The following is a 16,906-nucleotide window of genomic DNA, read 5'->3' as shown; positions in this document are numbered from 1 at the left end:
TTTCAGATCTTTTCATTCCTGGTGCCAAGTGATAGAGCAGCAACCATCTCAAAGGTTGCTGGTCACTTTGACAACAGGAAAAAAAAAAAAAAAAGTTGAGACTGTGTTGCACCAGTGATTAACCATTTCTGCTTAGAAGTGTCTCTCACATGTCTTACAACTTATTGGCTGAAACAAATCATATGACTGCACCCAACCATAATGGGGAAGGGAAGTAAAATTTTTAACAACAACAAAAGTCCCTGTCCTTAGAAACTTAGACTAGTGAAGGGAGCCACACAGATACAAAATACATAAATAAATAGAGATGATAACTTCCCATTGTAGTAAGTTATATGGAGGAGATAACCAAAGATGTAGTAGACATGATGAGATACCACTTCACACCTGTCAGAATAGCTAAAATGAACACATGAAACAACAGATGTTGGCAAAGATGTATAGAAAGGGGAACCATTTCACACTGTTGGTGGGAATGGAAACTGGTGCGGCCACTCTGGAAAAAAGTGTGGAGGTTTTTTTTAAAGTTAAAAATAGAACTACTCTATGATCCAGCAATTGCACTACTAGGTTATTTACCCAAAGGCAAAAATACAGATTCAAAGGATACATGCACCCTAGTGTTTATAACAGCATTGTCAACAATAGCCAAACTATGGAAAGAGCCCAAGTATCCATCAACTGATGAATGGATAAAGAAAAAGTGATATATATTACTCAGTCACCAAAGAGAATGAAATCTTGCCATTTGCAACAATGTGGGTGGTGCTAAAGTATATTATGCTAAGTAAAATAAGTCAGAAAAGGAAATACCATATGATTTCACTCATATGTGGAAGAGGTGTAAGAGACTCCCAACAATGGAGAACAAACTGAGGGTTGATGGAGGAAGGTGGATTGGACATGGGCTAAAATGGGTGATGGGTATTAAGGGGAACACTTGTTATGATAAGCACTAGGTGAAATATGTAAGTGATGAATCACTCACTTCTACTCCTTAAGCCAGTATTACATTCTATGTTAACTCACTAGAATTTAAATTAAAAATTTGGAAAAAAAATAAAGAGAAATACAGAGGAAAGAGTCATCAACCCCCCCCCCCCCGCGCACACACACACACACACACACACACACACAGATGTGGTAGAGGGGGAGGGGAGAGAGATGAATAAGAAGGTCCATTTTCTTTTTTCCCATTTTTTTAAGATTATCTTATTTATTTTAGAAAGAGAGAAAATATAAGCAGGGAGAGGAACAAAAAGTGGGGGAGAGAATCCTCAAGCAAACTGCCTATTGAGCACAGAGCCCAACATGATCATGTTGGGCTCATGATCATCATGACCTGAGCTTAAATCAAGAGTCAGCCACTCAACTGACTAAGCTACCCATGTGCCCCAAGAAGGTCCATTTTAGACAATGTGGTTAATTATAAGATAAGTAACAGTAAGTACATCTGATATCTTCCCTTTGCTCTTCCAGGTCCACTCTTCCTTTTCCACTCTGCTCTGTGCTTTGAGAGGTTGACATGCAAAAAATAGCAAAGTATGCCACATTGGTATATTAGTTTGAGCTGCAGTCACTTGAAAAATAGCAAATTGAGGGACATTCTCTGACCTCCCCTTATCTGTCTAAAGACAGATCCTTCAAAAAGAACTCCATTGTCATAAATCTCCTCTTCAGGAGTTTTATCAAGCAGGAAAGATTGACCTCTTTTTTGGTGTTGAAATAACAATTTTGGGAAGGAGGACCTGAGACAAGTCCATTGCTGTGGGGACACAGAGAGAGCTGTGATCTGAATAGAAAAGTGTTGGGATAAAAGTGTCTTTGTGATAAGATAAGGAAAGCCAAACTTTAAATACAAATGTTTAGGATGAGCATATAATTGAGTTATCAGATCCTTGGTAGAGAATTGGTCCCTAATTCAAGGCACACAGGATCAGAAGATAGGGATCAAGAAGTGATAGATCAGGGGCTGTAAGCGGGAAGGAAAGAGAGATGTGAGTCTGGATAAGTGAGAATAGAAGGATGCAAAGAAGGGCTGCTCCTTAAGGGTTAGCTACTCAGCAAATCTGTGCTAGGATAAGGCATAAATTACAGATAATTTACCCTCATAAATTACAGAGTGGTAACCGTAGGTAAACACCCTGCTAGTTTCAGTTCCCTAGAGAAGAAACAGATTCTCAGACAGGAAACCTCATATGACTAGCCTTAGGCAGATAGTAGACTGGGAAGGTGGTTAATTTTATGTGTCAAACTAACTGGGCCACAGAGCTTAGACATTTGGTCAAATACTATTCTGGGTATGTCTGTGACAGTGTTTCTGAATAAGATTAGAATCTGATGGAGTAAAGGCGGTCTAAGTGGGTCCCATCCAATCAGGTGAAGGCCTAAATAAAAAAAAAAAAGGCTGCCCATTTTACAAATAAGAGGGAACTGCTCCTACCGGACTACTTTGAGCTAGGACATAGTTCTTGCCGGCCTTCAAATTCAAAATGAGAGAAGACTGACTTTTTAACACAGGAGGGGAAACTAGAACAACTTTGTCATAAACTATCATACCTCCTCTCTCTAAGGGCCCATTCATCTTTCCTAAAAATCACTGACTCACCCCTAAGAGGCCCACATCCCCAACCTCCCCTTTGCCAATGAAGATAGTATGTAAGTCTGAATCCTAAGCCACCTCAGGGAGTTACTCATTTCCCCTTGGGTATTTCCTGTGTATAAATGAGATATATGTGTTAATAAACTTGTTTGTTTTCCTCCTATTAATCTGTCTTTCATTACAGAAATGTCAGCTAAGAACCCAAAAAAGTTGAGAAAAAAAATATTTTTCTTCCCCTATACATATACAGACTCCATCAATGGGCTTCCTTTCAGTCTGGCCTACAGTTAGTTTCCACTGCTGAGAAGCATAAGGGTGAAATCAGGGAAAAGAAGAATGAAGTCTTCACTCCTTTTGGGTGGGGATGCTGCTGGCTGGGTGCCATCCCCAGCTATGGTTATGACTCCTGTCATGTGTGTTTTCTCTCTGCCTAAAGTAGTGGCCAAACTGTCCCCAGTTCCTCAAACCTGAAAATGGTAACTCCCTGAAGTTTCCAGTCCCAGGGTACTGTGCTACCCAGTGCTTCCCTAACTGCTATGGACTGAATTGTGTTCACCCAAATTGATATGTCAGGACCCAGTGAGAAGGCAGCCCTGCACAAGTCAGGAAGAGAGCCCTTACCACAACTCACCCATGCTGGCAATCCAACTTAAGACTTCCAGCCACCAACACTGTAAGAAAATAAATTTCCGTTGTCTAAACCACCCAATCTATGGTACTTTGTTATGGCAGCCTGGGCCATACACACTAGGCTATACACTTATAAGAGTCCCTTTATTTTTTTTTAAAGATTTTATTTATTTTTTCATGAGGCGGGGGGCGGGGGGGCAGAGGGAGAAGCAGGCTCGATGCAGGGAGCCTGACGTGGGACTCGATCCTGGGTCTCCAGGACCAGGCCCTGGGCTGAAGGCGGCGCTAAACCACTGAGCTACCTGGGCTGCCCTAAGAACCCCTTTATTAAACACTTCTCAAATTACCTACTATGAGTTGCCATCTCTGTCCTGCTGAGATCCTCACTAATGCAAAATATGTATCTTTAATTCTCATTTGTTTGTACCTATAATTTCTCATGAACTTGTAATTCATGACAAATTATGGCTTAGAAAACTAAAATTATTGTTAAAAGAAGAACTATTCAAGTCAATATACCATTTATATTTTATTTAAGGCACAATGTGGCATAATTATTCAGAGAAAGGGACTGGAGGGTTAGGTAGCTCTGAGGTTTAATCCCAGTCTCTGCATATAGTGGTAGAGTTGCTTGCCAAGTTCCTCACCTGTCAAAGAAGCATCTCCATTTGCTTTATAACTAATGCAGTTATTACAGAGTTGCAGTAACCCCCCAAAGTGAAGCAGAGTAAACTTTACATGAATTATTATTATTGTTATTCTCTTACCAGAAATCCTTTTGTGATATTGCTACTTTTGGAAGCTTCTTCAATCCTAAACATATCCATGGGTGCTAGTCCTCACAACTATCATAGCCTAAGGGATTTTTATATTAAGAATGGATTAATAAAAAAGAATGGATTAAAACCTACTAATAGGCTCTAAAAACAACATGAACTAAGGCCAGGAAACATCCTGCATTTTGTCTATAGAACATTCTCTTTAGAGGGAAAGCTAATCAAAGAATAACTACCTTTAATGAAGTTCTCATATTACATGCAGGATACTTGATATAACTTACTTAATTAATTACTTTTTTATGCTTAGAGGAAGTTGTTTGACAAATTATCTGTCCTGTGCATACATTCTCTCTTCATCCCTTCTCTTGCCAGCTGCCAGAAAATAGATACGACCTATACAGAGAGTTAAAAACTACTAACGATTATTAGCCTCTACCTCAGCAACTAACATGAGACTTAATCACATAAGACCTCATTTAATTTGTCTTTAATAACACAGAATTTTCTATGTTCAGTCAATAGGCATCTTACAGGGCAGTCAAGCCAAGCTGCAAAATCTGCACATATTATGAACCTTTGCAATAGGAAAAATGATTTCTCAGCAGGCAGATTAAATCATGAAAAGTCTGAAAATCAACAATTTATGCAACAAGGTTATGCAACAAGAAATTTATAGCTTTTTAAATCCAATGTCCAAAAATAATTTCTAATAAATTGCTACTTATGCATGACCTTGAGAGATACCTAATCAACCCAAGATAAGAGTTTTAAATAAATGAGGTATATGACCTTGATCAAGTTCCTTAACCTATCTAGCTTTTTGGTACCTCATTAAAATGGGGGGAAATAATAGTCAATGGGGCAGGGCTACTGAGAGAATGAAATTAAATTAAAAAGGCAAAATCATTCCTGATGCACGGGAAAGTACTCAATCTTGTTAGCTATTTTATTATTATAATATCTGATACCCATTCTAGCTCTAGAATATTATAATCTATTACCATTTTAAAAATTTGATTCATCCTACAATAGAAAGGGGTTCTTCCTACTATAATATAACCATTCTTTTAGTTTAAGACTTTGATGTAAATACCTGTATCCCAAAAAGAATGACAGTTTTCAGTTTTTAAGGTTATCCATGTTAGTTATCAATGAAGATCACTGGCTTATTTAAAAAATTCCATACAGGGGCGGCCCTGGTGGCTCAGCAGTTTAGCACCTGCCTTTGGCCCAGAGTGTTATCCTGGAAAGCAGGGACTGAGTCCCACATCGGGCTCCCTGCATGGAGCCTGCTTCTCCCTCTGCCTGTGTCTCTGCCTCTCCCTCTCTCTCTCTCTCTCTCTCTCTTCTCCTCTCTTTCTCTGTCTCTCATGAATAAATGAAATCTTTTAAAAAAAATTCCATACTAATAAGCAAAAAAGCTTTTCCTGATTTCTTGCTCTTCATAGCCTAGAATAAAACTAGGGTAAATTTTACATTAAGTAGCTTAAAGAGACTGGGAAGTAGGTTATAAATATCCAATCTTAAATATATATTAATTTGCTTCAAGGATTCATTTTAACTACAGAGTTTATTTTGTTAAAAAAAAAAAGTAAAAAATAAACAAATTGAGAAGTTCTTATTCATGTTCATGGTTTCTGAGTTTTCTGATAGGTGTTTCTTTTATAATTCCAAAGTACATTTGTAAAATGGAGAGAATATAATCCCAAATAGTTTACAACATGAGACAATATTTGTAAAGTGCACTCATGCCAGACAGTTGGTTGTCCTTGGTGGATGAACTAGTCAAAAGGAAGGCATGAAATCAAACATTTCACAGTCCACTTTCTCCTCCTAGTCAGGACCCAAAATGTAAGGAATTAAGCAAATAAAATTCAAGTCCTTTTAAATATCTTTCTGTTTTGTTAATTTTCTTTGGAAAGAAAAGAAAAGTCTTAAGACAAAAATAACTATCTCTGCTTCATCAATTAATTGCCAGTATATTAGCTTAAGGGTTATCATATAAAAATACAGTTCAAGCAAAGTTGGCATGATGGTCAAGAGATTCTCCTTCTATATTAAAGTCCAAAGCTGGACAAAGTTTGAACTTTCCTATAGGATCAGAACAAAAGAGGATTCAATACTGATTTTTCCCAAAATAAATATTCTGGAAACAAATCCCCAATACCATGCCATGGGCAAATGCCTCATGCCTTACATTCACTCTCACCTGGAGTTAATTACCACAGATTAACAAGTGATTGCTCACTAAAGGCTGGGAAATAAAAGGGCCCAATGTAGTGTCCTTAAAAATGCTTTCAAAACTCCTGAACACAGATTGTTAAAATAACTTTCTTGGACCCTTCAAAAGGCAATGTCATAAAAACAAAAATATGTATGTCAAAAAAAATTATAAATAGATAAATAAAATAGGGACACACCTATTAAAATGGTTTGCCCACACCTGCCAGTTTGCAATCTATGACAAAACATTAAAGCCCCTTGGCACTGGTGCATTGAGAAATACATTAAGAATTTCCAAGAAACTCTCTTTTGGGGATCTATGATCCAAGTTGTTGGTTCACAAACTGGTCCCTGTACATTAAGGGCAAGGAGAAACCAGAGAAAGAAGCAAAGCCCTCCAGATTAGAGAGTGGCTTTTGAATAAGCAAGGGAATTTACATACGAGGCTCATCTTGGGTGCTGCCAGAAGAGTAGAGCTGGGCACTCGCCTACCAGAATCTTAAAAGTTTATATAGAGGTCTTCACTAGGTTCAGTCACATACACCACTGATGGCATCAACAACACGTTGCTCTCTCAAGGTCAGGTCCTCAAAAAACAGCTCCAGTGTAGGAAACAGTGTGAGCAGGATGTACATTCCAAAGACGGGAGGGGTTGAGGATGCTCTGATTGCCCAGATGTAGCTTTCAGGTCAACTAGAGGTTACCGCCTCTTAATGATCTCCTACAACACGAGCAAAGAGTTAAAACATCTACTCCTATCCATGGATTCTTGTCCAGTGATAACTGTGAAACTAGAAAGCCCTATCATGCCAAAACAAGAGATGGGTAACAGGTTTTGTGGAATGCACAGCAGGACACACAGAAATTAAAGCATGCCCTCACTCCAACATTCCATCAAGTCTCTGTGCCTATAGTATACAAAGGGGACACAGCAAGGACAATGCTAATAAAAAAAATCCTTTTCTTTCTTCTTTTTTTAAGAGTTTATTTAGTTATGACAGACACACAGAGAGAGGCAGAGACATAGGCAGAGGGAGAAGCAGGTTCCCTATGAAAAGCCTGAGGTGGGATTCAATCCCAGGATCCCAGGATCATACCCTGAGCCAAAGGCAGACACTCAACCACTGAACCACCCAGGCATCCCAAGAAAATCCTTTTCTAACCTCTGTCCTCACCCAACCCCACCTTGTCACCTTTCAAGAAGGAAAGGTAGTGATAAAACAGATAACTGGGTCTACTTTCTTTGCTCAATGCCTCCAACAGACAATACAAATGTAGACAGACACCATACCTTTATCCTGCCTTATGCTTTTCCTATTTAGCGCCCTGCATAAGGTGAGAGTTTCTAAGAATCTCACTGTGTGCATGGTGCTTTGCTCAGCTGTCTGTCTAGTAGCACTGCTGTTTCCTCACCCATGTCTGGGCTCAGCAACTCACTGGTGGGCCTTAATTCAGAGCCAAAAGGAAAGGGGTAGTAAAAGAACAGGAAAAACTGTCCTAGTGTGTGCACAATCCCATATGATCCTCCATAAGCTAACATAAGTGGGCAACCCTGCAGGCAGATACGATAAGTTAGTGCAAAGTAGAAATCAAGGTCATAATAACAGTAATGTGTAAGCACTTCTTAGGTACTACATAGTAAATAAGGCACACTCTGAACATCATCTCTAGAATCCTGAAAAAAAAAAAATCTCACAGATCAAAAAAATGAGACAGAATGAATTTACCTGCTTCTGTCAAGAGTTCACCTTTAGTAAATACCACAACCAGGATTCAAATTCAGATCTTATTCCAGTGCCTGAGTGTTTCTCATAACACTGTATCTCAAAAGCAAAAGGTTTGCAGTAAAGAGGAAAGTAATGATGGTTAGAAGAAAGAATTGAAACAAATCTCAGAGAAGAGACGCACACCTCCCTATCCTTGAGCTCCAGCCCCCAACCCATCAAGAAGACTTGAGCTGTTCTCACAGCCTGACCTAGTACCCCTGCATCAGAATCACCTGGGGAGATCATTTAAAATGCAGATTCCTGGGTCCTACTCCAGCTCTAAGGAACCCACATCTCTCAGGTAGGGACTGACAATGTGCAATTTTACTTGTACTCTCACAGTGACTTTTGACAGTTCTCCAGATGTACTATTGGAGTTGATGTTTCAGAAAGGGAGAAAGGCAGAGTCTAACAATCTCTACCAGAAACTCATTGATGAAAAAAAGCATTCTAAAATAACAACCCAGGAAGGAGCTTCTGCTTATCAGCCTCACGCAATTCTTAATTTTCTTTAGGGGAACAGTTATTATCAACAAACATCTGAAGGAAATCTAGTCCATTTATTTTACTTGTTTTGACATCTGCAGATAATGACAAGCTACAGGGAAAAACAGGTTTAAGGATGGTAGCAATTAGTTAATTTGTCACTGATTATTAAAAAATAACATATGCAGCTCTGTGGTTCTCCGGAGGGGAGAGTTACAAATTACTATGGTTGTTGTCGCCACTGCCACGGCTGGTGTTATTGTTTTTAAAGAATTGTAGCCTCCATGTGTTTGTGAAGAGTAATATGGTTTGAGGTCTGTCAAGTTGCCATAGTCACCTTAGTGCCCTTCCACCAGCAAGATGTGATGTGCCGGGAGCGAGAATTATGAAAGAGCCCACATATGTAACTACAACCTGGAAGCAGTTCAGTTGAAACAGACTCTTCCCTTCCCACAATTCCCTGCCTTGCTCGTTTTTGATACATTGAACAAAATGCACCTGCTTCCAGCCCACTAGCCCTCTCCTACTTGTGTTCTCTCCAGCACAATCATCTTCCCCAGCTCCCCGGACTCCCTTAGTTCCCCTTCACCGGGCTCTTTTGAACCCTTGGAAACACATTCTCATTCAACCCTTCTGGCAACACTTCCTCTATGTTCTCTTCTAAACCGAAACCTAGATTTTCCCTAATAATGATGATACTGAACTCAAGTGTGCAGAGATCCTGGTGACATCAGCTTTTTTCTTTCCCTTATCGCACCCCTACTCCCATCATCCCAATATGTTAGAACTAGACGTAGGTGACTATCAGTCTCAATATTTCTGCTTCCTCTACTGTTTCACTATTTTCTCTCAAGGTCTCCTCCCTCCTTTTAACTTCCCCTGTCTAGTTATGCCATCTCGTTCTGATCTCACTGTCTTCTAACCTCTGGAGAAGGTTAGAAACCCTTCACCTTGCCTGTTGGTCCTGTCCTCTCTCATCCCCCTGAGAGATTAAACATGAACTAGACCCCTCACCCCCAGGCACCCTGAAGTTACTTAATCTACTGCATTCCAAAACTCTTGCTTCACTTCCATCTTTTGTTGATTTTAGCTCCACTTCCAGGCCCAGATCCAATGTTTCCAGCATTGTGATAACTTTCCTACAACTTGACTGCCATTCTCTCTGCATCCCCAAAGCATGGGGGCAGCAGGATGTAGTGCTTGGTGATGTGGTCTCTGGATTAAACTACACAGGGAAGGTCCTGGCTTTACCATGTACTGCTTCTGTGATTCAGAGCAAGATATTTAACCATTCCAGACCTTAGTTTCCCCATCCACAAAATGATGAAAAATATCACTTATTTCAGAGGGTTGTTATGAAGATGGAAAAAGATAACTCCTGGGTATAATTTAGACCAGTTCAAGTAAGAGAAAAGCCAACTCAGACTGGCATAAAAAACAAAAGTGTTTTATTGGCTCACTTATCTCAAGTCCAGAAGAAAGGTAGGCTTCAAGCTCGGTTTGACTTAGTGCTTCAATCATAGGATCAAGGATCTAATTTCTTTATCTCTCCCTCTCCTCTTCATTCTAAAGTGTCAGATTTGGCCTAAGCTTTATTTGCCCTTATAGTTATGAGAGGCAATCATTAGATCACAGGCTTCATCATCCAAAACAAAGGAGTGAACAAAATGATGACATCAAAAAGCTCTTCCAGAATAGTGAAGGAGAACTTTTTCAGACATGCTCAAAAAGCCCCTCATGGCCCATTGTCCAGAAATGACTAACAAGCCCATCCTTAATACTAGCAGAGGATTTCCTGAATTGGTTCATGTGAACCAATCTGTTCAAACAGACCAAACACTGTACCATAGGAGAGGGGAATTACAAACCCCAGAAAATATCTTTCTACTCACAAATTACACAGTAAGTACGACCTGGGGGAGAAGAGGAGAATGGATGCTGGAGAGATAATCTAACACCCACGAGGGGGAGTCAAGTCCTTAGCTAACAATAGGCAATTAGTAACATTATATTAATATTAGCATTATTATGCCATTTTTACCTTTAGATCATTACTTCTCATTCTTTTTGTATTGTCATTTATTGTTTACATGATTGCTTCTTTATGCTGTCCTGTCCTTGAGCTTGTAAAATCCTTAAGGCAGTGTGCTTTATTGATTTGTTTGCCACTAGCATGGCCCACCCCAAATTCTGTACCTGGTAGGGTACATAAAAATATAGCTTCAATAGATGCTGGTTGAATACATGAATAGACTATAAAAATGGTTCTACCCGGTGACAAAGTCTCTCTCTCTGGCAGAAATTAGAGATTACACAATGCTCTTATGCCCTTCAGTACAGAACAACTTAATACACTTTAATAATGTTCTTTCTTATACAAAATAATATTACCAACCCACCATTGATTACACAGGCACAGAGAGTGTCTTTGGTATTTTCTAACTGATCAGTAAAAGTTCATTCTTTACCACAATTACATGCAATTTATCCTTTTTCAAATTTTCCTTCACGATAACTTTTGAAATAAATGATCCCATTTGACCAGACTAGATGCACTGCAAAACATACAAGGAGACACATGATGTTTTTGGTCTGTGTACCCTTACAATGAAAGCTTAAAAATCTTCAAATCAGTATATTTTTTACTAAGACCTATAGTTCTCAAAACCATAAATTATCAGGAAAAACTCCAAAATTACAGTGTGAAGTTATAATATATTTATATAGGAAAAGACTTCCCTGGTAAGATTAACCTTTAAAATGTCCCATTTTCCATAAAATACACTTGAATTTTAAACCAACATAAAGAGAAATAATACCTTACACTGCCTTATTTTTTTTTTTTTTAGTAAATAACACCATTTCCAAACAAGTTTATTTTAATGCTTCTGAAAAGCAGGTAATATTAGCAATTCCATAATAATACAACTAGCAAATGTGTAACTGTAATTTTTAGATAGCTATGGTAAATGACTTTGTATGTGAGACTTTTTTTGATTCTTTGCATTTATTTTAAAGTCTATAGGATTTCAAAATTGAATTACCTGAAAATTATCTTTTTAAAAATATATTATTAAACTTGAAAATGTCTTTGAGAGAAGAAAAGCATGTGAGAGACTATAAAACATACTGGCTGTCTAAAAGTAAAATGAAGGAAAATATGGATTCCTTGTCTTTTAACTGAAAGGCTGTAGCCGTGCAGAACCTTTGCTTCTTGTCTGTAGAGACCATGCAGTGAATTTTAAGAGTGGAATCTGATGAAAGAGTAAAACAAGAAATGTTTAGAGAATATAAATTAGTCAGACCATCTGAACTTCATGAAAAGACAGTAATAAATTTTAAAATCATAATTATAGCACATGAGCACAATCCAGTTAACACTACATATATAAAGCTATATCATACATTTTATATCTAATAATCCACATGCATGACCAGTCACATTTTTATTTCACATGCGTCTTAAAACTGCCACTTTGGTTTATCTCTAGCCACAAGCTTTTCACCACACAAAACAGAGTAAAGCCTCTGAAAATAATGAAACAACATGAAGGATAGATAGTTAACGCAGTGGACAGTAGTATATCCCCATAGAATTTGATGCCTGATCCAACTCCATGAAGTAGATATTGTTACCTGAGGCCAAGATGTTAAATAATTTTTCTCTATGCTTCTGAGTATTGGCAATGAGTCCCAAAGTCCCTGACTGCATTGTAATGTGAGGTTTAACCAATAAATCTCTTTCCCAAAGCAAAATCCAGCAGAGAATGTAGGCACCATTGATCTCACACAGCGGACTAAATAGCCAAAAGGCTGTGCACTGTAAGTTATTCTATTACCTCTGTTGGATCTGGGTGATGAGTCACTCGGGTGAAGCTTTTGATGTTTCCTCAGTAATCAGCCTGCTTGATGGAGCAGCCAAAGTTCATTCAAACCCACCCTTCCGACAGCCTCCACTGTAGCTTCCTTGGCGACCCTAAGTATAGAAACATTTTAGGATGAAACCAAGACAATATAAAGAGCCCTAACCTCAGTAATTGTTTATAAAACGACCTCTTGGAGATGCTCAATATCACAATGAAGAGAAAAATTAAATGCCTTTTTGTCCATAAAATTTAAACAATGTGAATTTTTTAAAAAAAAGGAAAATTTCTCACTTGTGGGAGGATAAATTGATGCACTCTTGTTGGATCTAAATTTTAAACATGCATACATTTTGAACCAGTAATTCCATTTCTATAAATATATCTCTAGAAAAGTGTTCAAAGATACATACAGAAGATATTACAGTGTTGAATAAGGAAGTATCTAAATTTATTACAGTAAATCCAGGCAATAGAATCTCTGATGACTATAGAAAGAATTGGGTAAATCTATATACATGAGTATAGAAAATATCCTAATTATATTGTGAAGTGAGGAAAAGCATTTTGGATAATAATATCCATAGTATGATTCCTATTTTGCACATTATGACTCCAGTTTGTGAAAAGAATATATATATATGGGGAGGGGGAAGGATCAAAGGACCTTAACTTTCCCCTTTATCTTCTTATTAAAATTTTTGTACCATGAGAGGAGCAAGAAATTCTCTTCTCCCTTATCTTGCTTGTATGAAAGTAAAAATAGATGATATAAATATCCACTGTAAAGATCGTGTCAGGCACCAGGAACCCATGAAAATTGGTTCTCCTATTCAAACATAAGCATGTATATGTGCATGAGCACACACACACACACACACACACACATACACATACACACACACACACACACTACCACTACCACTACCACCACTACCATCACCACTTCCGTCTAATGCCTTCTAAATACTAATACCATTTTACATGCCACCAACTTTCCAGGACATCTCCATTATCTCCTAGACATCCTTATTTTAAGGAAGGATTAAAGGAAGGGACAGAGAGAAGAGTTCATTTGGACATTGCTGTTCCCAGATATTTAGCTTAAATTTTTCAAAAGAGAAAGTCAGAATCTTGTATTTTATTTTTCCGTTTCCAAAACAGTGAATAAAAAAATCTTCCCAGGTACTATCAGTGACATACAGAAATGCTCCATCTTGCAACCTATTTCAATCAATCTTGAAAAAAAGATCGGGATGGGAACACTCAAATATACCAATACTACTATTGAAAATCACAAGAATGATGAAACTTTGTGTAAAATAATGTTGAAATAACATTCAGGGAATTGTGGGTTCTGACAAGCAGTGAGATTTATGACTCCTTTCCTCCATCCCAAATCAGAGAAACAGTAAAAATACTACCTTCCAAGTGAATGGCCTCTAAAAGAAATGATCTCATATCCTAGCAGTAAAGAAATTTCAAGCAAGCATCCTCCATAGATTTTTATCTATTTATAAATTATATATATATATTTCATAACACTGTATTAATATTATTAGTATATGTAATGTTAATATTTAATTAGCAAATATAAAAATTGAAATTAAAATGAAGGAAATTTTAAATATATAGAAAATCAAGTTTCTAGGATCTTTTTTCCACACTCACCCAATGAGATATTGTTCCAAAATATTAAATAGTAACTATGACAGTGTCTCATACACAATTATAAAATCTACATCCCTAAAATATTACAACTTAAGTTATTTTGCCAATGAAAGGTTTCAGGACAACCCTTGCTGCTGAAATGCCTCCTTTGATGGCTGAGGATATAGAATTAAATTGAGAAGATAGATTATTCTTCTTTCAGTTGGTAGGCGAGGGGAAAGATAGATAATATTTACTGAGTGCCTTCTAGGTATCAAGCACTGCTAACAGTCCTGAAACATAATGTTCCCAAAACTCTGTGTGGTAGATGATCTTACTCGTCCCATTTTACACATCAGAAACTAAAGATTAAAGGCCCTAGATCAGCCAGCTAGAAATTGATAAGATACATTATCAGAATCTAGTTTGGCTCATTCCAAAATCTAAACCTTTAATTAGTCCTATTTACTGCTTAGAAAAGGAAAATATTAGAAGTCAAAAATGTATAACTGTAGTTATAGAATGTGAAATCATAAAACATTACATAGTCAAAAAGATGAGAAGCAATCTGAGAGTTAGGTCTTTCCTTCCTATTGTCTCTGAGCTTCTCACTCTACTGCTACACAGAAAGATTTTCCTGTACCTGGAGATGAAACTGGACCCCACTGTATTTATCACCAGGCACGTTAAACTCTAAGAACTTCAGTAAGAAAGGTTTATGAGAAAATTTTCCCACACATTTTCGAGTTGTCTCCTTATAGCCTCATGTTACTTCTTTCAAATTAAAAGCAAAACACCACATATTTTTTTAAGAACTTTAAATAATGCATACAGAATATGTGACAAATTCTTCTTCAAAGAAAGGTGGTCTGTGGCAGTAGTCTCAAAGGGAGAGAAATTTGGCTCTCAGCAAACATTTGGCAATGTCTGGAGACAGTTTTAGTTACACAAATGAGAGTGGGCATACTATGGGCATCTAGTGGGTAAGGGCCAGGATTCTGTTAAACAACGTAGGGACGCCTGGGTGGCTCAGCGGTTGAGCATCTGCCTTTGGCTCAGGGTGTGATCCCGGAGACCCGGGATCGAGTCCCACATTGGGCTCCCTGCCTGACGCCTGCTTCTTCCTCTGCCTGTGTCTCTGCCTCTCTCTCTCTGTGTGTCTCTCATAAATAAGTAAAATCTTAAAAAATATATATATATATAAGCAACCAGGACAACCTGGACTACATGTGGGAGGAGGAGGACGAGGAGGAAGATTTGGACTACTACTTGGGGGACATGGAGGAGGACCTGAGAGGGGAGGATGAGGAGGACGAGGAAGAGGAGCTACCACTGCCCCCGCCTCCAGCCCCTCGGAGGTGCTTCACCTGCCCCCAGGGCCGAAAGAGCCCTCCCAGGAGGAGCTTCCGCGCCAACCTGCAGCTGGCCAACATGGTCCGGGGGCATTTGTCCAAAACACCAGGCAGCCCTGAAGCTCTTCTGCAAGGCGGATGAAGAGGCCATCTGTGTGGCGCGCTGAGAGTCCAGGAGCCACGAACAGCACGGCGCGGTGCCCGCGGAGGAGGTGGCGCAGGGGTCCAGGGCCAGACTGCAGGGGCATGTGGAACCACTGAGGCAGCACCGAGAGGCCGTGCAGAGGACGAAGGCCGAGGAGGAGAGGCGGCTGATGGAGCTGAAGAGCCAGATGCAGTCAGAGCTGGCCGCGGTGGCCCGGGACTTCCACGGCTGACACGGTTTCTGGCTCAAGAGCGGGCAGGGCCGGAGCGGCGCCTCCAGGAGACGCGGGAAGCCGGGCTAGGGCGTGCAGGAGCAGCTGGGCCGCCCTGGCGAGGCCCAGGAGCGGAGCCGGCAGGGGGTGGGTCTGGGGCTGCTCCGGCACATCCAGGAGACTTTCAAGAGGTGTGAAGAGGCACGGCTGCAGCCTCCAGAGGTCTGGCCCGCTGACCCGTGTCAACCCCATAGCCATGACTTCTTGACAGATGCCATCGTGAGGAAAATGAGCCTTGTGTTGTGTCAGGCTGCCCAAGGGGACCTGACGCCGGGCCCTGGCACGCCTCGCTCGGCCCTGATGCTGTCCGCGCCCGCCGGGGCTCGTCTGGCCGAGCGGGGCAGGAGGTTGCTGCCATTCCAAGCGCTTCTCGGCCGCCTGCTGCGTCCTGGGGGCCCACGGCTTCCGCTCCGGCTGCACTGCCGGGAGGTAGAGGGTTGGGCGGTGGGCGCTGCCCGTGAACCGACCCATCAGAAGGAGCAGGTGGGCTCTGGGGGGTCCTCTGCGGGCAGTGGGGACGCCGGCTCCTCGCGCGTCACCATCGCCGCCGCCGCCTCCCCTACCCCAAGAGCCCCTGCTCCAGAGGCGAGTGTGATGTGTGGGCACCAACGGCAAACGCTGCGAGGCACAGAGCTCGACGGAGCAGGCATTGCTGAGCCCCAGTGAGAAACCGCGGCGCTCGGGCGTGTACCTGGACCCTGAGGCTGGGCGCCTGGGCTTCTACAATGCCGAGACTTTAGCCCGTGTGCGTACTTCTCAGCTGCTTTCCTGGGCAAGCCTGTCTTCCCTTTCTTTCGGGTGCTCTCCAAGGGCACCCCCATCAAGCTCTGCCTTGATTAGCCTGCCACCGGCAGGGGCCCCTCTGATTAGCAATTGGGGGGTAGGTGGTGGTGGAGGGTGGCCCGTAAGTTTGGGGGCTCAAAGGCTCCTTCCAATTTTTGTTGCTTCCTGCTCCTTTGACCCAGGCCCGCTTCTCCCTCTAGGAGCCTAAAGAACCCTCCTAGCCTGCAGCTTGGCCTTCTCTCACCTGCAAAGTCTGTCCAACAGGTCTGTATGGGTCCCTGATGAGAACAGCTGCTTGGTTTCCCTTCCCTCTGTCCACCCAGGGGTCTGAATTTTGAGTAGGGGATGAAGGGAGA

At 40.6% G+C, this 16,906-nt stretch overlaps 1 pseudogene; it reads left to right on the top strand.

The window, feature by feature from the left end:
• The first annotated feature begins 12,343 nt into the window (after nucleotides 1–12,343).
• LOC100688787 lies at nucleotides 12,344–16,607 on the top strand (annotated as a pseudogene).
• The last annotated feature ends 299 nt before the right edge of the window (nucleotides 16,608–16,906 follow it).

This window comes from Canis lupus, chromosome 4 (genome assembly GCF_011100685.1).
Source record: "Canis lupus familiaris isolate Mischka breed German Shepherd chromosome 4, alternate assembly UU_Cfam_GSD_1.0, whole genome shotgun sequence".
Lineage (NCBI taxonomy): Eukaryota > Metazoa > Chordata > Mammalia > Carnivora > Canidae > Canis > Canis lupus.
The sequence above is the reverse complement of the archived record's forward strand: the minus strand, read 5'-3'. Positions and strand labels throughout refer to the sequence as shown.